This window comes from Macrotis lagotis, chromosome 2 (genome assembly GCF_037893015.1).
Source record: "Macrotis lagotis isolate mMagLag1 chromosome 2, bilby.v1.9.chrom.fasta, whole genome shotgun sequence".
Lineage (NCBI taxonomy): Eukaryota > Metazoa > Chordata > Mammalia > Peramelemorphia > Peramelidae > Macrotis > Macrotis lagotis.
In genome coordinates, this window is record NC_133659.1 from 304899189 (window position 1) to 304922162 (window position 22974).

Below are 22974 nucleotides of genomic sequence, written 5' to 3' on the forward strand. Positions count from 1 at the left end.
AAGGAATTTACAAGACTCATTACAGGATTTTGGATCTCAAATTTCTATTATTTTTATACATTGATAAAGGAAGACAGAAATGCCAAATGAATTGGAAGTAGAAAAAAAGACATGCATATAATTAATACTTATTTATCTTTAAAAAGTCCTTCCTTAAGCTCTGGTCATAAAAGGTCTAATTTTACTCACAAAGAAAGAGAAAACCAGTTTTCGAAAGTGATAAAATCAGTTCTGCAGGATCCCATCATCTCATTACTTGCAGAAGCTGGACTTGAACACAAGTCTCTCAAGGTTCTGCAACTATCAGATGCTAGGACCCTACAGAACTAGTAAAAAATAGAGAATCGAAAAGCATTTGAACCTATCGGTAGAGTAAGCCATAAGATTTGTTGAATCTACAGAGGGAAGTACTACAGATCAGCTTTTATAAATCCTGGGATCCAGGTTCAACCAACAAAACTTCCATTCCTGTTCATGTGGTTTTAAAAACCTTTTCCCCTGCAAAAAAACCTCATTGTCTTATGGAATGAAAAGGATACTACAGTAACTGAAGTCTTTCCCAACTTTAGTTCTGGTTTGGAAAACCTGAGCTGAATGACTTAGAGGAAAATTTGAGCTACATTAAAAATGCTTGAAAAAAGGGTGCAAAGATGGAGAGCAATTTGGTCCCCTATGAAAAAACTACATCCCAAAAGTAATTAAATTAAAAAGTGATGGTTTTCAGTTTTTTGAGTGAATTTTCAACTTTCTGGTTTTGAACTCTTGACCTACACTTTGAAAATGCTGGCAAGAGTGCCCTGAAACCCAGGAACCATCCAAGGCAACACACCTTGCCAATGTTTTGATCCAATATCCAAGGGAAACCACAAGGCTACATGAAGAAAAAAGTGGATTTGTGTGATCTGTTGTAAAAAGTCAATTGTAGTGTTTTATAGGCAAGCAACAGGAAAGCTCCTCCTAGCACAGCTGATTGGAAAAGAAATGGCCTTTTCACAAATGATTGAAGTATTCAGTGAGGCAAAAGTAGTTGTGCAGGCCTGAAACACTTGAAAAGTTGCAGACCTTGGCTTTGATCTCAAGTTCTCCAAAACAGCTGCATTTCAACAGACCCATAAGTCCCACACAGCAGATCCAAAGAGAGAAGAAAGAAGACCTTGAACCTAGAGGCCTGAAGACCCAAAGAAATCCTCAATCCATAGGGTCAAGAGATGTAAAACACAAAAGGGATTCTTATGATCCAATCTAAAAGTAAAAAATATTCACATTCAATGGAGGTGACTTTCAGAAGACAGGATCACTACACAAATCTCAGGCCAGAGATCAATTCAATTATTCCAAGACTACTCTCAAACATTTGTAGGAAAATTCTTTTTGAAGATTTTTGATTCGATGCCTGAACCATGTAGTCAGATTATAGGACAAAAACAGTCATCTACTTAAAGTGGACATAGCTTGAGTAATTTATCTCCTCCTTAAAAGAAGAAAAATAAGAAATTGGGGAAATTTTAAACATCGCAAAGATTTTAGCTTTTTGGTGAGGTACAATAGTCCTGGGACTGATGATTTTGGTTACATTCTGAATCAATGGGAGGCAGCAAGATATTACCTGTATATAGAAAAGTAGATGTGGAAGACTTCGGTCATGAAATTTAATCGATGTTCAATAAATTAGATGAGAAACCACACCCTCAATGATACTGATCATACAAGAAAAGTCAAATCCTTTATTTGATCAGGAACAAAATTGAATGTCCACTCTGCTAGATCCTTGGAACTCCAAACTGATGTTATCTTTCCTACAGCTGACATGCAGTTGACTTTGGTAACTGAAATAGAATAATCATTTCCTAAAAAAGAGAAAATTTTGTCCACAAATGATGTTTTCTCCCAAACAATCTGGTGCATTCCAAGAAAAATTCACATTTAAAGAAAAAGTCATTGGTTTATTGTCACATGATTCAAAGTCTGAGCTTTCCATGACATTCATTTTTTTAAAGGGAAGACTGAAAAGTTGAAAGCAATTGAAAGGCAAAAAGAAGCTGATTTACATTCTGTTTCTCAATCAGTGTGGGATAATGACCAATGAAACTATACACATTTATAAATTTTGGTAAAATCAACTCTGTGGGGGCTCCACATCAGAGAACTGCCAGAAGTTGTAATTGAACCCATGCCTCCAAAGGTGCTGCAGCTTTCCAAAACCAAAAGCTCCACAGGGCTGACAGGTAGAAAGATGCAAATTTTTTGAAGTTACAAGTGAATTGAGATAGAAGTCATGCCAAATCTACATGGTTCAATTATGCACTCCAAATTCTGAAAACATCTGGGATATTGACCAATCACAAATACATTTAATTTTCAATTGCTTTGATTGTCAAAACATAAAATAACTTCATGTTAGTTCCCCTGAAATAATTTTTTGCTCTTCAAAGTCAACCTTCACTTTGTGGCTTCATGGCAAAAAATAAACTGTATTGCACAGAGAAACATTTCATCCCAGTTATCCCACTAGATGAATGTTTATATATTCAGGGAATTCTGTATGATGGAAAAGCCAGCACACTGTGAGGAGATAATGTGAGAAATTTCTTCTTCTCTTACAGATAAAAAGACAAGCAATTGGCTGAATCCGTTATAGCAGATGTTTCCAACATTTTTTAAATATGGATTCATTGGAATGAATATTTCCCAAATGTACATGGGAGGGTGAAATGCAAACACATAAATTGGGGCAAATATATATAAGAAGAAGTCAGAGATTATCACATTTATATCGCACATAATAGGAGAGTTGAAAAGACAAAAATTTAATGGAGTTACAATGTCGAAATCAAAATTCAATCCATTCTTAATTAACAGGAGTAAAATTAAATCCGCATTCACCTTTACTCATGGTACTCAATACTGATGTCCTCACCCCTTCAGTAGTATGAAAATATTTTTGATAAACCAAATGTAATCCTGGAATCCAATAAAGAAGTGTAAGAACACATCAACAGAAGGATCTGCTTCTTCAAAGTCATTACAGGGAAAAAAGGACAGAAAACAATGTTCAATGAGGAATCTTGAATAGAAGGAATTTAAAAGACTCATTACAGGATTTTCAATCTCAAATATCTCTTCATGTTGATCTATTGATAAAGGAAGACAGGAATGCCAAATGAATTGGAAATAGAAAAAAAAGCACATGCATATAATGAATACTTATTTATCTTTAAAAAGTCCTTCCTAAAGCTCTGGTCATAAAAGTTCCAATTTTACTGAAAAAGAAAAAAAAAGAAAACCGGTTTTTGAAAGTGATAAAATCTGTTCTGTAGGATCCCATCATCTCACTACTTGCAGAAGCTGAACTTGAACCCAAGTCTCTCAAGCTTCTGAAACTATGAGATTCTAGGACCCTACAGAACTAGGGGAAAAAAAAGAGAGAATTGAAAAGCATTTGAACCTACAGGTAGAGTAAAATATAAGGCTTTTTGAATCTGCTGACAGAAGTACAACTAATCACCTTTTATAAATCCTGGTAAAAATGTTGAGCAACTGAATTTTCCATTCATGTTCATGTGGCTTTAAATACATTTTCCCTTACAAAACACCTAAATCATCTTATAGAATGAAAAGGACTCTAAGGTAACTTGCTTCATTCCTAAATTTAGTTCTGGTTTGGAAAGTTTGAGCTGAATCACTTACAGGAAAATTTTAGCCACATTAAAAACAAATGAAAAAGGGTGCAAAAATGGATAGCAATTTGGTCCCCTATGAAAAAAACTACATCCCAAAAGTAATTAAATCAATATGGGAAGGTTTACAGTTTTTCCAATGAATTTTCAACAGCCTGGTCTTGAACTCTTGACCTACACATGACAGAAGCTCTCATGAATGCTACTAACCACAGGAACCATCCAAGGTAACAGAACTCACTGACTTTTTCACCCAATATCCAGGGGAAACCACAAGGCTACATGAAGAACAAAGTGGACTTGTGCTATTTGTTGTAAAAAGTCAAGTGAAGTGTTTTATTGGCAAGAAACAGACAAGTTCCTCCTAGCACAGCCGATTGGAAAAGAAATGGCTTCTTCACAATTTACCCAAGTATTCAGTGAGGCAAAAGTAGTTGTGTGGGACTTAACCACTTGAAAAGTTGCAGACCTTGGCTTTGATCTCAGGCACACCAAGACAATTGCATTTAAACAGACAGGTAAGTCTCACACAGATCCATAGAGAGAAGAAAGAAGATGACTCATCAGAATACTTTCAATCTCAAATTTCTCTTCATTTAGATCCATTGAAAAAGCAAGAAAGAAATGCCAAATGAATTGGAAAGAGGATAAAAATACATGGATATAAAAATAATTATTTATCACTAAAGAGTCATTCCTAAAGCACTGGTCATAAAAAGTCCAATATTACTCACAAAGAAAAGAGAAAAGCCAGTTTTTGAAAGTGATAACATCGGTTCTGTGGTATCCTGGAATCAGACTACTTTCAGAAGCTGGACTTGAACCCACATCAGCCAAGCCTCTGCAACTACTAAGAACCTAGGCCACCACAGAAACAGGAAGAAGAGAGTATCAAAAAGCATTTAAACCTACAGGTAAGGCAACACACAAGCCTTGTTGAATCTTCAGAAGCCTTGCAGAACACCTATTCCACACCCTGGGGACCAGGTTGACCACCCAAAATTTCTTTTCATGTTCATTTGGTTTTAAAAATATTGTCCACTACAAAAAACCGCATCATCTCATGGAATGAAAAAGATTCTAGTGTAACCCAAGCCATTCCTAAATTTACTTCATTTGGAAAACCTAAGGTGAATCAATAAGAGTCAAATTTGAGTCATGTTAAAAAAATCCTTGAAAATACGGTGGGATGATGGAGAGGAATTTGGTCCTTCTATAATAAAAAATACTTCCCAAAAGCAATTAAAGAAAAAGGATGGGAAGTTTTTCTGTTTTTGGAGGGAATCTTACAGAGCCTGGTCTTGAACTTTATACCTACCCCTTCAGAAAGCTCTTGAGAATACTCCACACCACAGGTACCATCCAAGGTGGCGTTGTTCAACAAGGTTATGACCCGATATCCAAAGGAATGAGCAAGGCTAAAAGAAGAATGAAGTGCAGTAGTGTAACCTGATCAACAATGTCAATTGAACTGTTTTATTGGCAAGAAACAGGAAAGTTCCTCCTAGAACAGTGGATTGCAAAAGTAATGGCTTCTTCACAATTGACTGATGCATTCAATGAGGCAAAAGTAGCTGTGTAGGGCTCAACCATCTGAAAAACTGCAGGTGTTGGCTTTGATCTGAGGTACTCCAAATCAACTGCATTTAAAAAGACCTGTAAGTCCCACACAGCTGATTAATAGAGGGAAACAAGAAGATGTTGAACCTAGAGGCCTCAGCTCCTAAAGAAATCCTCAATCTATAGGGCCAAGAGATGTAAAACATAAAACGGATTATTGTGACCCAATCTATCACGGAAAAATATTCACATTCAATGGATGTTACTTTCAGAATACAGGATCTCTACACAAATCTCAGGTTATAAATCAATTCAATTATACAAAACCTACTCTCAATGATTTTAAATAAAATTCTGTCTGAAAGATTATTGTTTCGATGATTGCACCATATGGTCATATTATTGACCAATAGCAGTCATCTGCTTAGGGCACCATATCTTCAGTACTTGGCCTGCTCCTTTAAGTCACCTGTCGCTTTGTGAATTCATGGGAAAAAATAAACCGTACAACACAGAGAAGCATCTCATTCCATTTATCCCTCTAAATGAAGGTCTACGACTTCAACCAATGCTGTATCCATCATACAGTACGAAAACTGTGAGGACATATCATGAGAAATTTACATCTACCTTAGAGAAAAAAAGCCATGCAATTGTTTGAAAACAACAAAGAAATGGTTTCCAAGTTATTTTTCTATATGGTTACAATGGAATGAAATTTTCCAAAATACACTTTGGAGGGTGAAATGCAAACAAATTATAGTTGAGCAAATATATAGAGTAATGGAGCAAGAAGGAAGAGATTATCATATTTACATCACAGATAATAATTGAAGTGAAAAGACAAAAATTCAATGGAGTTCCCATCCAAAAAGCATAATAGAATACTTTCTGAATTAACAGGATTAAGATTAAATCCACATTAGACTTTACTCATTGTTTTCGATACTGATGTTCTCAGCCCTTCACAGTATTATGAAGACTGCTTTGCTAACTCAACTGTAATACTTGAATCCAAAAAGGAAGTGGAAGAACCCTTCAAAGACATTGAAGCTCAAAACTAGAGAAAATAATGTTCACCGAGGAATCTTGAATAGAAGGAAGCAAAATGACTCATCAGAATACCTTGGATCTTAGATTTCTCTTCATTATTATCCACTGAAAAAGGAAGATAGAAATGCTAAATCAATTTGAAAGAAAAAAGACATGGATATAATAAATACTTCTATATCATTAAAAAGTTATTATTATAGCACTGGTCATAAAAGGTCCAATTTTATTCACAAAGAAAAGAGAAAACTGGTTTTTGAAAGTGATAAAATCAGTTCTGTAGGATCCCAAGATCTGACTACGTGCAGAAGCTGGACTTGAACCCAAGTCTGTCAAGCTTCTGCACAAACAGATATCCTAGGACCCCAAAGAACTAGGAAGAAGAGAGAATGAAAAAGCATTTGAACCTATAGGTAGAGCAAGTCGTCACAAGTTTTGTCGAATCTACAGAGGGAAGTGCTACAGACCACCTTTTATAAATCCTGGGAACCAGGCTGAACAACTAAAATTTCTGTTTATGTTCTTGTGGTTTTAAAAACATTTTCCCTTACAAAAAAAACCTCATCATCTTATGGAAGAAGTCATTCCTAACTTTCATTCTTCATTGGAAAACATGAGCTGAATCACTTAAAGGCCAATTTGAGCCACATTAAATGCGCTTGAAAAAAGGGTGCAAAGACAGAGAGCAATTTGGTCCCCTATGAAAAAAATAAACCCCAAAAGCTTTAAATCAGTATGAAATGGTTTTCACTTTTCCCAGTGAAACTTAAATAGCCTGGCCTTGAACCCTTGACCTACACATTGTAAAATCAGTTAAGAATGCTCCTACGACAGGAACCATCCAAGGTAGCAGAACTCACCAGGATTTTCAACCAATATCCAAGGGAAAACACAAGGCTACATGAAGAACAAAGTGGACTTGTGTGCACTTTTTTAATAAGTCAATTGAAGTGTTTTATTGGCAAGAAACAGGAAAGTTCATCCTAGCACACCTGCTTGGAAAAGAAATGGCTTCTTCACAGTTGACTCCTGTATTTAGTGAGGCAAAGGTAGTTGTGTGGGGCTTAACCACCTGAAAAGCTGTAGTACTTGGCTTTGATCTCAGGTACTCCAAAGTAACTGCATCTAAACAGACTGGTAAGTCCCACACAACAGATCCAAAGAGAGAAGAAAGAAGACTTTGAGCCTAGAGGCCCGAGCACCCAAAGAAATCCTTATTTATTACTTATTTATTCTTAAAAAGTTATTCCTAAAGCACTGGTCAAAAAAGGTCAAATTTTGCTCACAAAGAAAAGAGCAAAGCAAGTTTTTGAAATTGATAAAATCAGTTCTGTAGGATCCTGGACTCTGTCTTCTTCTAGAAGCTGGACTAGAACCCAAGTCTGTCAAGCTTCAGCAACTATGAAGATGATAGGAAACCACTGAACTAGGAAGAACAGAGAATCCCAAAGCATTTGAACCTATAGGAAGAGCAAGTCATAAGGCTTGTTTAATCTGCAGAGATAAGTCCTACAGACCAACTTTTATAAATCTTGGGAACCTGGCTGAACAACCAAAATCTCCATTCAAGTTCATGTGGTTTTAAAAATATGTTCCCCTACAAAAAAAAAAAAATCTTCATTTTATGGAATGAAAAGGATTCTAGGTAAACACAAGTAATTCCTAACTTTAGTTCTTCATTGGAAAACCTGAGCTGAATCACCTAGAGGCAAATTTGAGCCACATTAAAAACACTTGAAAAAAGGGTGCAAAGATGGAGAGCAATTTGGTCCCCTATGAAAAAAACTACATCCCAAAAGTAATTAAATTAATATGAGATGGTTTTCTGTCATTGGAGTGAATCTTCATCAGCCTGGCCTTGAACTCTCGACCTACACATTGCAAAAGCTCTGCAGAATGCTCCTAAACCCAGGAACCACCCAAGGCAACAGAGCTCACCAACGTTTTGAGCCAATATCCAAGGGAAATCCGAAGGCAACAAGAACAATGAAATGGACTAGAGTAACCTGATCTACAATGTCAATTGAACTCTTTTATTGGCAAGAAACAGGAAAGTTCCTCCTTGCACAGTGGATTGGAAAAGAAATGGCTTCTTCACAATTGCCTCAGGCATTCAATGGGGCAAAAGTAGCTGTGTAGGGCTCAACCATTTGAAAAACTGCAGGTGTTGCCTTTGATCTAAGTTACTCCAAAACAACTACATTGAAACAGACCAGTAAGTCCCACACAGCTGATCAAAAGAGGGAAGCAAGAAGATGTTGAACCTAGGGGCCTGAGCACCCAAAGAAATTTTCAATCTATAGGGCCTAGGGAGGTAAATAATAAAAGGGATTATTGTGACCCAATCTATCAAGGAAAAATATCCATATTCAATGGATGTGACTTTCAGAAGACAGGATCTCTGCACAAATCACAGGTTATAAATCAATTCAGTTATACCAAACCTACTCTCAATCATTTTAAGGAAAATTTTTTTCTGAAAGATTATTGCTTCGATGACTGCACCATGTGGTCATATTATTGACCAGTAACAGTCATCTACTTACGGGAACATATCTTGAGTACTGGTCCTACTCCTTTAAGTCCCCTGTGACTTTGTGAATTCAAGGGAAAAAGTAAACCATATAATACAGAGAAGCATTTCATCCCATTTATCCCTCTAGATGAAGGTCTATATCTACAAGGAATGCTGTATGATGCAACAGTAAGAAAACTGTGAGGACATATCAAGAGAAATTTGCATCTACATTACAGAAAAACACCAATACCGTTGTTTGAAAACTATAAAGAAGATTGTTTCCAAGTTATTTTTTATGTGGATACAATGGAATGAAATTTTCCTGAATACACATTGGAGGGTGAAATATGCACAAATTATAGTGGGGCAAATATATCGAGTAATGGAGCAAGAAGGCAGAGATTATCAGATTTACATCACACATAATAATTTTGGTTATAAGACAAAAATACAATGGAGTTCCCCTCCAAAAAGCATAATATTATTCTTTATAAGTAACAGGAGTAAGGTTAAATCCTCATTCTCCTTTACTCATTGTTCTCAATACTGTTGTCCTCATCCCTTCAGTATTATGAAAACTGCTTTGCTAAATCAAAGGTAATACTTGAATCAAACAGGAAGTGGAAGAACTCTTCAACAGAAGGATCTGCTTCTTCAAAGGCATTTCAGGAAATACTACAGAAGATAATGTTCACTGAGGAATCTTAAATAGAAGTAAGCAAAAAGACTCCTAAGCATAAGTTGTGTCTCTAATTTATCTTTATGTTCATCAATTGATAAAGGAAGACAAAAATGCTGAATGAATTGGAAAGAGAAAAAAAAGACATGGATATAATTACTTATTTATCATCAAAACAACATTCCTACAGCACTAGTCATGAAAGGTCCAATTTTACTCACAAAGAAGAAAAAAGCCAGTTTTTGAAAGTGATAAAATACATTTTGTAATGCCCTAGAATCAGACTACTTGCAGAAGCTGGACTTGAACCCAAGTCGGCCAAACTTCTGCAACAATTGAGTTCCCAGGACCCCGCAGAACTAGGAAGAAGAGACAATCAAAAAGCTTTTGAATTTAAAGGTAGGGCAAAAAAATTCTTGTTGAATCTTCAGAGGTAAGCCCTGTAGACCATCTATTCCACACTCTGGGAACTAGGTTAACCATCCAAAATTTCCTTTCATGTTCATGTGGTTTTGAAAACATTGTCCACTACAAAAAAAATTCATCAACTTATGGAATGAAAAGGAGTCAAATTTGAGGCACATTAAAAAAAAAAAACTTGAAATTGGGGTGGTAAGAAGTAGAGCAATTTGGTACCTCTATAAAAGAAAACTACATCCCAAAAGCAGTTAAAGAAGAAATACAAGATTTTTTGCAATACTTGGAGAGAATTTTATAGAGCCTGGTTTTGAACTCTCAACGTACCCATTCTGAAAGCTTTTGAGAACACTCCAAACAACAGGAACTATCCAAAGCAACAAGACTCACCCAACATTGTGAGACAATAACTAAGGGAATACACAAGGCCACAAGCAGAATGAATTGGACTAGTGTAACCTCAACTACAATGTCAATTGAACTGTTTTATCTGCAAGAAACAGGAAAGTTCCAGCTAGCACAGTGGATTGGATAAGTAATGGCTTCTTCACTATTGACTCAAGCATTCAATGGAGTAAAAGTTGGTTTGTAGGGTTCAACCCTCTGAAAAACTGCAGATGTTGGCAGTTTTTCAAGTGAAACTTCAACAGCCTGTTCTTGAACTCTCAACCTACACATTGCAAAAGCAGTCAAGGATACTCCTAACCACAGGACCCACCCAAGGCACCAGAAGTCACCAATGTTTTGAGGCAATATCCAAGGGAAACCACAAGGCTACAGGAAGAATAAAGTGGACTTGTGTGATATCTTCTAAAAAGTTGATGGCAGTGTTTACTGGCAAGAAACGGTAAAGCTCCTCTTATCACAGTGGATTGGAAAAGAAATGGCTTCTTCACAATTGACTCAAGTATTCAGTGAGGCAAAAGTAGTTGTGTGGGGCTTAACCAAATGAAAAGTGGTAGACCTCAGCTTTGATCTCAGGTATTCCAAAACAACTGCATTTAAACAAACCCATAAACCAAACACAGCAGATCCAAAGAGAGAAGAAAGAAGACTTTGAACCTAGAGGGCTGAGCACCCAAAGAAATCTTCAATCTATAGGGTCAAGAGATTAAAAACACAAAAGTGATTCTTGTGACCCAATCTATCAAGGAAAAAAATATTCACATTCAATGGAAGTGACTTTCAGAAGACAGGACCTCTACAGAAAACTCAGGCCATATATCAATTCAAATATTCCAAAGCTACACTCAAAAAATTTTAAGAAAATTCTTTCTGAATGGTATTTGTTTCAATGCCTGAACCATGTAGTCAGATTATTGAAAAAAAACAGTCATCTACTTAAGTTGACATAGCTTGAGTACTTTGCCCCCTCCTTAAATAAGAAAAATAAGGAATTGTGGAAATTTTAAACATTGAAATCCTTTTAGCTTTTGGTGAGGTACAATAGTCTTGGGACTGATTATTTTGGTTGCATTCTGGATCAATGAGAAGCATCAAGATATTGTCTGTATGTAGAAAAGAATATGATGAAGACTTCGGGCATCAAATTTAATTGATGTTTAATAACTTAGATGTAAAACCACAGCCTCAATGATTACTGATCATGAAATAAAAGTCACATCCTTTATTTCATCGTGACACCAAAATATTATCTACACTCCTCTAGACACTTGGATCTCAACAGTGATGTCATCATTCCTACAGCTGACATACAGTGGACTTTGGTCACTGAAATACAATACTGGTTTCCTACATTAGAGAAAATCTTGTGCAAAAATGATGTTTTCACCCAAACAATCTGGTGCTTTCCTCGAAAAATTCACATTTAAAGAAAACCTCAGTGGTTTCTTCTCACATGATTCTTAATCTGAGATTTCTATGACATTCATTCTTTCATAAGGGAATACTGAAACTTTGAATGCACTTGAAGGACAAAAAGAAGCTGATTTACATTCTGTTTTTCAATCAATGTGGGATACTGACCAATCAATCTACACATATTTATACATTTTGGGAAAATCAACTCCGTGGTACCTCCACAACAGAGATGTGCCAGTAATTGGCGATGAACCCAGTTCTCTAAAAGTGCTGCAGCATTCCAGAACGAAACGCACCACAGGACAGACAGGTAGAAAGAGGCGAACATTTTGAATTGAGACGTGAATTGAAATAGAAGCCATACCAAATCTGCATGGTTCAATTATGAAGAGCAACTGATAAAAACACCTGGGATATTGACCAATCACAAATACAATTAATTTTCAATTCCTTTGATTGGCAAAACAAAAAACAACTTCATGTTAGGTCCCTTGAAAAAATTTGTTGCCCGTCAACGTCACCCTTCGCTTTGTGGCTGCATGGAAAAAAAAAATGAAATGCACAGAGAAATATTTCAACGAAGTTATCCCACTAGATGAATGTTTTTAAATTCAGGGAATTGTGTATGATGGAAAAACGAGAACACTGTGAGGAGATATTATGATCCATTTCTTTCTCTCTTACAGGGAAAGAGTCAAGCAATTGCCTGAATCCATTTCATGGGATGTTTACGACATTTTTTTAATGTGGATCCATGGAAATGTATATTTCCCGAATGACCGTGGAAGGGTGAGATCCGAACAATTATATTGGGTCACATACATAGAAGAAGTAGTCAGAGATTATCAGATTTATGTAACAGATAATAGGAGAGATAAACAGACAGAAATTTAATGGAGTGAGAATGCCAAAATCAAAATTGAATCCATTTTTCATTAAGAAGAGTAAAATTAAATCCACATTCACCTTTACTCATGTTCTCAATACTGATGTCCTCACCCCTTCAGTAGTATGAAAACATTTTTGATAAACCAAATGTAATCCTGGATTCCAATAAAGAAGTGGAAGAAAACTTCAACAGAAGGATCTGCTTCTTCAAAGACATTACAGGGAAAAAGGACAGAAAATAATGTTCACTGAGGAATCTTGAATAGAAAGAAGCAAAAAGATTCATCACAGTATTTTGGATCTCAAATTCTCTTCATTTTTATCCATTGATAAAGGAAGACAGAAATGCCAAATGAATTGGAAAGAGAAAAAAGACATGCATAAAATAAATACCTATTTATCTTTAAAAATTACTTCCTAAAGACCTGGTCATAAACAGTCCAATTTTACTCACAAAGAACAGAGAAAACCGGTTTTTGAAAGTGATAAAATCAGTTCTGTAGGATCCTGCGATCTGAGTACTTGCAGAAGCTGGACTTCAACCCAAGTCTGTCAAGCTTCTGCAACTATAGAGCTCCTAGGACCCCACAGAACTAGGAAATAGAGAGAATCAAAAAGCATTTGAACCTACTGGTAGAGAAAGTCCCAAGTTTTCTTGAATCTCCAGAGGGAAGTATTACAGAACACCTTTTATAAATACTGGGAAGCAGGTTCAACCACCAAATTTTCCATTCATGTTCATGGGGTTTTAAATACATTTTAACCTGCAAAAATAAAAACTCATAATCTTATGGAATGAAAAGGATACTAAATTAACTCTACTCATTCCCAACTTTAGTTCTTAATTAGAAAATGTGAGCTGAATGACTTAGAGGCAAATTTGAGCTACATTAAAACACTTGAAAAAAGGGTGCAAAAATGGAGAGCAATTTGGTCCCCTGTGAATAAAACTACATCCCAAAAATAACTAAATCAAAATGGGATGGTTTTCAGTTTTTCCAGTGAATCTTCAAGAGCCTGGTCTTGAACTCTCGAACTACACATTGCAAAAATTTCAAGAAGGCTCCTAATCCCAGGAGCCATCCAAGGCAACAGAACGCACCACAGATTTCACAGAATATTCAAGGGAAACCACAAGGCTACATGAAGAACAAAGTGGACTTGTGAGATCTCTTGTAATAAGTCAATTGTAGTGTTTTATTGGCAAGAAACAGGAAAGCTCCTCCTAGCACAGCTGATTGGCAAAGAAATGGCTTCTTCACAATTGATTGAAGTATTCAGTGAGGCAAAAGTATTTGTGTGGGGCTTAAACCCCTGAAATGTTATAGACCTTGGCTTTGATCTCAGGTACTCCAAAACAACTGCATTTAAACAGTCTGGTAACTCCCATACAGCAGATCAAAAGAGAGAAGAAAGAAGACTTTGAAACTAGACGCCTGAGCTCCCAAAGAAATCCTAGATCTATGGGGTATAGAGATGTAAAACACAAAAGGGATTCTTTTGACCCAATCTATCAAGGAAAAAATATTCACATTCAATGGACTTAACTTTCAGAAGATAGGATTTCTACACAAATCTCAGGCCATAGTTCAATTCAATTATCACAAAACTAATCTCAATCATTTTTAAGGAAATTTCTTTTTGAAATATATTTGGATGGATGCCTTGAAAATAAAACTGTCATCTACTTAAGTGGACACAGCTTGAGTACTTTGCCCCCTCCTTAAAAGAAGAAACATAAGAAATTTGGAAATTTTAAACATCGCAATGGTTTTAGTGTTTGGTGAGGTACAATAGTCTTGGGACTGCGTATTTTGGTTATGTTATGATTCAGTGAGAAGCATCAAGATATTGCCTGTATATAGAAAAGTAGATGAGGAAGACTTCGGTCATCAAATTTAATCAATGTTCAATAACTTAGATGCAAAATCACTCTCTCAATGATACTGATCATACAAGAAAAGTCACATCCTTTGTTCTATCAGGAGAGCAAAATTGAATTTCCACTCCTCTAGACACTTGGATCACCACACTGATGTCATCATTCCTACAGCTGACATGCAGTTGACTTTCATAACTGAAATAGAATACTCATTTCCTAAGAGAAAATCTTGTCCACAAATGATGTTTTCTCCCAAACAATCTGGTGCATTCCAAGAAAAATTCAAGTTTAAATAAAAAGTCATTGGTTTTTTGTCACATGATTCAGAGTCTGAGCTTTCCATGACATTCATTTTTGATAAGAGAACACTGAAAAGGTGAAAGCAGTTGAACAGCAAAAACAAGCTGATTTACATTCTGTTTCTCAATCATTGTGGGATAATGAGCAATGAAACTATACACATTTATAAATTTTGGTAAAATCAACTCAGTGGGGGCTCCACTTCAGAGCAGTGCCAGAAGTTGGACTTCAACCTAGGTCTCCAAAGATGCTGCAGCTTTCCAGAACAAAAAGCTCCACATGACTGACAGATAGAAACAGGCTAAAGTTTTGAAGTTAGAGCTGAATTGAGATAAGAGTCATGCCAAATCTGCATGGTTCAAATATGCAGACCAAATGATGAAAACACCTGGGATATTGACCAATCACAAATACCTTTAATTTTCAATTGCATTGATTGTCAAAACCTAAAATAAGTTCATGTTAGTTCCTGTGAAATCATTTGTTCATCATCAAAGTCAACCTTCAATTTGTGTCTCCATGGCAAAAACTAAACTGTATTGCACAGAGAAACATTTCATCCCAGGTATCCCACTAGATGAATTTCTATATATTCAGTGAATTCTGTATGATGGAAGGAGCCAGCACACTGTGAGGAGATAACATGAGAAATTTCTTCTTCTCTTAAAGAGAAATAGTCAAGCAATTGGCTGAATCCTTTGCAGTGGATGTTTCCACCATGTTTTTAATGTGGATCCATTGGAATGGATATTTCCCTAATGTACATGGGAGGGTGAAATGTGAATAATCATATTGGGACAAATATATATATATATATATATATATATATATATATATATATATATATATATATATATACAAGAAGAATTCAGATATTATCAGATTTATATCACAGATTAGGAGAGATCAACAGACAAAACTTTAATGGAGTTGTGATGGTGAAATCAAAACTGAATCCATTCTTATCAGGAGTAAAATTAATTCCACATTCACCTTTACTCATGGTTCTCAATACTGATGTCCTCACCCCTTCAGTAGTATGAAAACTTCTTTGATAACTCAAATGTAATACTGGAATCCAACAAAGAAGTGGAATAACAATTCAACAGAAAGATCTGCTTCTTCAAAGACATTGCAGGCAAAAATGACTGAAAATAATGTTCACTGAAGAATTTTGAATAGAAGGAAGCAAAAAGACTCATCACAGTATTTTGGATTTCAAATTTCTCTTCAATTTTATCTATTGATAAAGGAAGACTGAAATGTCAAATGAATTGGAAAGACAAAAAAGACATGCATATAATCAATACCTATTTGTTTTTAAAAATTCCTATCTAGAGCCTTGGTCATAAACATTCCAATTTTACTCACAAAGAAAAGAGAAAAGCCAGTTTTTAAAAATGATAAAATCAGTTCTGTAGGATCCTCTGATCTGACTACATGCAGAAGCTGGACTTGAACACAAGTCTGTCAAGCTTCTGCAACTAACAAGATCCTAGGACCCTACAGAACTACGAAGAAGAGAGAATCAAAAAGCATTTGAACCCATAGGTCATAAAGTTTGTTGAATCTCCAGAGGTAAGTATTTCAGAACATCTTTTATAAATCCTGGGAACCAGGTTCAACCACAAAAATTCCTATTCATGTTCATGCGGTTTTGAAAACATTTTCCCCTGCAAAAAAATACCTCATCCTCTTATGGAATGAAAAGGATACTAAGGTAACTCAAGTCATTCCCAACTTTAATTTCTCATTGGAAAACCTGAGCTGAATGTCTCTGAGGTAAATATGAGCTACATTAAAAACACTTGAATAAAGGGTGAAAGGATAGAGATCAATTTGGTCGCCTATGAAAACACTACATCCCCAAAATATTCAGTGAAAATGGGATTATTTTCAGTTTTTCAAGGGAATTTTCAACAACCTGGTCTTGAACTCTGGACCTACACATTGCAAAAGCCATCAAGAAGGCTCCTAATCACAGGAACCATCCAAGGCAACAGAACACAGCAACAATTTCACCCAATATCCAAGGGAAACCACAAGGCTACAGGAAGAACAAAGAGGACTTATGTGAAACTTTGTAAAAATAAAATGAAGTGTTTTATTGGCAAGCAATATAAAAGCTCCTGCTAGCATAGCTAATTGGAAAAGAAATGGTTTCTTCACAATTGATTGAAGTATTCAGTAAGGCAAAAGTAGTTGCTTGGGGTGTAACTACCTGAAAATTTTCAGACCATGGTTTGATCTCAGGTCCTCCAAAACAAGTAAATTTAAACAGACTGGTAAGTCCAACGCAGCAGATCCAAACAGAGAAGAAAGAAGATGTTGCACCTACAGGCCAGAGCACACAAAGAAATCCTCAATCTCTAGAGTACAGAGATGTAAAATACAAAAGGGATTCTTGTGACCCAATCCATCAAGGAAAAATATTCACATTCAATGGAGGTGACGTTCAAGACACAGGATCTCTACATAAATATCAGGCCATAGATCAATTAAATTATTCCCAAACTACTCTCAAATATTTTTAGGAAAATTCTGTCTGAATGATTTTTGGTTCGATGCTTGAACCATGTAGTCAGATTATTGGACAAAAACAGTCATCTACTTAAGTGAACATAGCTTGAGTACTTTTCCCGGTCCTTAAAAGAAGAAAAGACTCCCAACTTTAGGTCTTCATTGGAAAACGTGAGCTGAATCCCATAGAGGCAAATTTGAGCTACATTAAAAAGACTTGAAAAAAAGGATGTAAAGATGGAGAGCAATGTGGTGCCCTATGAAACACTACATCCCAAAAGTAACGAAATCAATATGGGATGGTTTTCAGCTTTTCCAGGAAATCTTCATTAGCCTGCTCTTGAACTCTCAACCCACACATTGCAAAAGCAGTCAAGAATGCTCCTAACACCAGGAACCATCCAAGGCCACAGAAATCACCAATGTTTTGACCCAATATACAAGGTAAACCACAAGGCTGCAGGAAGTACAAAGTGGACTTCTGTGATCTCTTGTAAAAAGTCAATGGTAGTGTTTTATTGCCAAGCAACAGGAAAGCTCCTCCTAGCAAAGGGGATTGGAAACGAAATGGATTCTTCACAATTGACTCAAGTATTCAGTGAGGGAAAAGTAGTTTTGTGGGGCTTCACCAGATGAAAACTTGTAGACCTATGCTTTTATCTCAGGTTCTCCAAAACACCTGCATTTCAACAGACCCGGAAGTCCGACACAGCAGATCCAAAGAGAGAAGAAAGAAGACATTGAACCTAGAGGCCGAAGAACCCAAAGACACACTCCATCTATAGGGTCAAGAGATGTAAAACACCAAAGGAATTCTTGTGACCCAATGGATCAAGGAAAAAAATATTCACATTCAATGGAAGTGACTTTCAGAAGACAGGACCTCTACAGAAAACTCAGGCCATATATCAATTCAAATATTCCAAAGCTACACTCAAAAAATTTTAAGAAAATTCTTTCTGAATGATATTTGTTTCAATGACTGAACCATGTACTGACATTTTCGAACAAAAACAGTCATCTACTTAAGTGGACATAGCTTGAGTACTTTGCCCCCTCCTTAAAACAAGACCAATAAGAAATTGTGGATATTTTAAACATCGCAATGGTTTTAGCTTTTGGTGAGGTACAATAGTCTTTGCACTGATTATTTTGGTTGCATTCGGACTCAATGAGAAGCATCAAGATATTGTCTGTATGTAGAAAAGAATATGATGAAGACTTCGGTCATCCAATTTAATTGATGTTTAATAACTTAGATGCAAAACCACGGCCTCAATGATACTGATCATGAAATAAAAGTCACATCCTTTATTTCATCGTGACACCAAAATATTATCTACACTCCTCTAGACACTTGGATCTCAACAGTGATGTCATCATTCCTACAGCTGACATACAGTGGACTTTGGTCACTGAAATACAATACTGGTTTCCTACATTAGAGAAAATCTTGTGCAAAAATGATGTTTTCACCAAAGCAATCTGGTGCTTTCCTCGAAAAATTCACATTTAAAGAAAACCTCAGTGGTTTCTTCTGACATGATTCTTAATCTGAGATTTCTATGACATTCATTCTTTCATAAGGGAATACTGAAACTTTCAATGCACTTGAAGGACAAAAAGAAGCTGATTTACATTCTGTTTTTCAATCAATGTGGGATACTGACCAATCAATCTACACATATTTATACATTTTGGGAAAATCAACTCCGTGGTACCTCCACAACAGAGATGTGCCAGTAATTGGCGATGAACCCAGTTCTCTAAAAGTGCTGCAGCATTCCAGAACGAAACGCGCCACAGGACAGACAGGTAGAAAGAGGCGAACATTTTGAATTGAGACGTGAATTGAAATAGAAACCATACCAAATCTGCATGGTTCAATTCTGAAGAGCAACTGATAAAAACACCTGGGATATTGACCAATCACAAATACAATTAATTTTCAATTCCTTTGATTGGCAAATCAAAAAACAACTTCATGTTAGGTCCCTTGAAAAAATTTGTTGCCCGTCAATGTCACCCTTCGCTTTGTGGCTGCATGGAAAAAAAAATGAAATGCACAGAGAAATATTTCAACGAAGTTATCCCACTAGATGAATGTTTTTAAATTCAGGGAATTGTGTATGATGGAAAAACGAGAACACTGTGAGGAGATATTATGATCCATTTCTTTCTCTCTTACAGGGAAAGAGTCAAGCAATTGCCTGAATCCATTTCAAGGGATGTTTACGACATTTTTTTAATGTGGATCCATGGAAATGTATATTTCCCGAATGACCGTGGAAGGGTGAGATCCGAACAATTATATTGGGTCACATACATAGAAGAAGTAGTCAGAGATTATCAGATTTATGTAACAGATAATAGGAGAGTTAAAAAGACAAAAATTTAATGGAGTTACTATACAGACATCAAAATTGAATCCATTCTTAATGAACAGGAGTAAAATTAAATTCAAATTCACCTTTACTCATGGTTCCCAATATTGATATCCTCACCACTTCCATAGCATAAAAACTTCTTTGATAACTCAAATGCAATACTGGAATCCAATAAAGAACTGGAAGAACCCTCCAACAGAATGACCAGCTTCGTTAAAGACATTGCAGGGAAAAACGACAGAAAATAATGTTCACTGTGGAATCTTCCATAGAAGGAAGCAAAAATACTCATCACATTACTGTGGATCTGAAACTTCTGTTCATTTTTATCTACTGATAAAGGAAGACTGAAATGCCAAAAGAATTGGAAAGAGAAAAAAGACTCGGATATAATAAATATTTATTTATTTTTAAAAAGTCCTTCCTAAAAAAGTGGTCATTAAAGGTCTAATTTTAATCGCAAAGAAAAGACAAAAGCCAGGTTTTGAAAGTGATAAAATCAGTTCTGTAGGACCCTGAGATCTGACTACTTGCAGAAGCTGGACTTGAACCCAAGTCTCTCAAGCTTCTGCAACTATACAGATCCTAGGATCCTACAGAACTAGGAAGGGTAGAGAATCACAAAGCATTTGAACCTACTGGTAGAGCAAGTCACAATTTTTGTTGAATCTGCAACTGGAAGTACTACAAACAAGCTCTTCTAAATCCCAGGAACTAGGTTCAACCACCACAATTTCTGCTCCATGTTCTTGTGGTTTTCAAAACAATTTCTCCTGCAAAAAAAAAAAAAAAAAAAAAAAACTCATCAACTATTACAATGAAAAGGATTCTAAGGTAACTCAAGTCATTCCCAACTTTAGGTCTTCATTGGAAAACCTGAACTGAATCCTTTAGAGGCAAATTTGAGCTACATTAAAAACACTTGATAAAAGGGTGTAAGATGGAGAGGAATTTGGTGCCCTATGAAACACTACATCCCAAAAGTAAGGAATTCAATATGGGATGGTTTCCAGATTTTCCAGGAAATCTTCATTAGCCTGCTCTTGAACTCTCAACCCACACATTGCAAAAGCAGTCAAGAATGCTCCTAACACCAGGAACCATCCAAGGCCACAGAAATCACCAATGTTTTGACCCAATATACAAGGTAAACCACAAGGCTGCAGGAAGTACAAAGTGGACTTCTGTGATCTCTTGTAAAAAGTCAATGGTAGTGTTTTATTGCCAAGCAACAGGAAAGCTCCTCCTAGCAAAGGGGATTGGAAACGAAATGGATTCTTCACAATTGACTCAAGTATTCAGTGAGGGAAAAGTAGTTTTGTGGGGCTCCACCAGATGAAAACTTGTAGACCTATGCTTTTATCTCAGGTTCTCCAAAACACCTGCATTTCAACAGACCCAGAAGTCCGACACAGCAGATCCAAAGAGAGAAGAAAGAAGACATTGAACCTAGAGGCCGAAGAACCCAAAGACACACTCCATCTATAGGGTCAAGAGATGTAAAACACCAAAGGAATTCTTGTGACCCAATGGATCAAGGAAAAAAATATTCGCATTCAATGGAAGTGACTTTCAGAAGACAGGACCTCTACAGAAAACTCAGGCCATGTATCAATTCAAATATTCCAAAGCTACACTCAAAAAATTTTAAGAAAATTCTTTCTGAATGATATTTGTTTCAATGACTGAACCATGTACTCACATTTTCGAACAAAAACAGTCATCGACTTAAGTGGACATAGCTTGAGTACTTTGCCCCCTCCTTAAAACAAGACCAATAAGAAATTGTGGATATTTTAAACATCGCAATGGTTTTAGCTTTTGGTGAGGTACAATAGTCTTTGCACTGATTATTTTGGTTGCATTCTGACTCAATGAGACGCATCAAGATATTGTCTGTATGTAGAAAAGAATATGATGAAGACTTCGGTCATCCAATTTAATTGATGTTTAATAAATTAGATGTAAAACCACGGCCTCAATGATACTGATCATGAAATAAAAGTCACATCCTTTATTTCATCGTGACACCAAAATATTATCTACACTCCTCTAGACACTTGGATCTCAACAGTGATGTCATCATTCCTACAGCTGACATACAGTGGACTTTGGTCACTGAAATACAATACTGGTTTCCTTCATTAGAGAAAATCTTGTGCAAAAATGATGTTTTCACCCAAACAATCTGGTGCTTTCCTCGAAAAATTCACATTTAAAGAAAACCTCAGTGGTTTCTTCTGACATGATTCTTAATCTGAGATTTCTATGACATTCATTCTTTCATAAGGGAATACTGAAACTTTGAATGCACTTGAAGGACAAAAAGAAGCTGATTTACATTCTGTTTTTCAATCAATGTGGGATACTGACCAATCAATCTACAAATATTTATACATTTTGGGAAAATCAACTCCGTGGTACCTCCACAACAGAGATGTGCCAGTAATTGGCGATGAACCCAGTTCTCTAAAAGTGCTGCAGCATTCCAGAACGAAACGCGCCACAGGACAGACAGGTAGAAAGAGGCGAACATTTTGAATTGAGACGTGAATTGAAATAGAAACCATACCAAATCTGCATGGTTCAATTCTGAAGAGCAACTGATAAAAACACCTGGGATATTGACCAATCACAAATACAATTAATTTTCAATTCCTTTGATTGGCAAATCAAAAAACAACTTCATGTTAGGTCCCTTGAAAAAATTTGTTGCCCGTCAACGTCACCCTTCGCTTTGTGGCTGCATGGAAAAAAAAATGAAATGCACAGAGAAATATTTCAACGAAGTTATCCCACTAGATGAATGTTTTTAAATTCAGGGAATTTTGTATGATGGAAAAGCGAGAACACTGTGAGGAGATATTATGATCCATTTCTTCCTCTCTTACAGGGAAAGAGTCAAGCAATTGCCTGAATCCATTTCAAGGGATGTTTACGACATTTTTTTAATGTGGATCCATGGAAATGTATATTTCCCGAATGACCATGGAAGGGTGAGATCCGAACAATTATATTTGGTCACATACATAGAAGAAGTAGTCAGAGATTATCAGATTTATGTAACAGATAATAGGAGAGTTAAAAAGACAAAAATTTAATGGAGTTACTATACAGACATCAAAATTGAATCCATTCTTAATGAACAGGAGTAAAATTAAATTCAAATTCACCTTTACTCATGGTTCCCAATATTGATATCCTCACCACTTCCATAGCATAAAAACTTCTTTGATAACTCAAATGCAATACTGGAATCCAATAAAGAACTGGAA

At 36.1% G+C, this 22974-nt stretch overlaps 1 pseudogene; it reads left to right on the plus strand.

Moving 5' to 3' along the window:
* LOC141512249 (uncharacterized) overlaps window positions 1–22974 on the plus strand; it is a 42458-nt pseudogene that overhangs the window by 5234 nt on the left and 14250 nt on the right.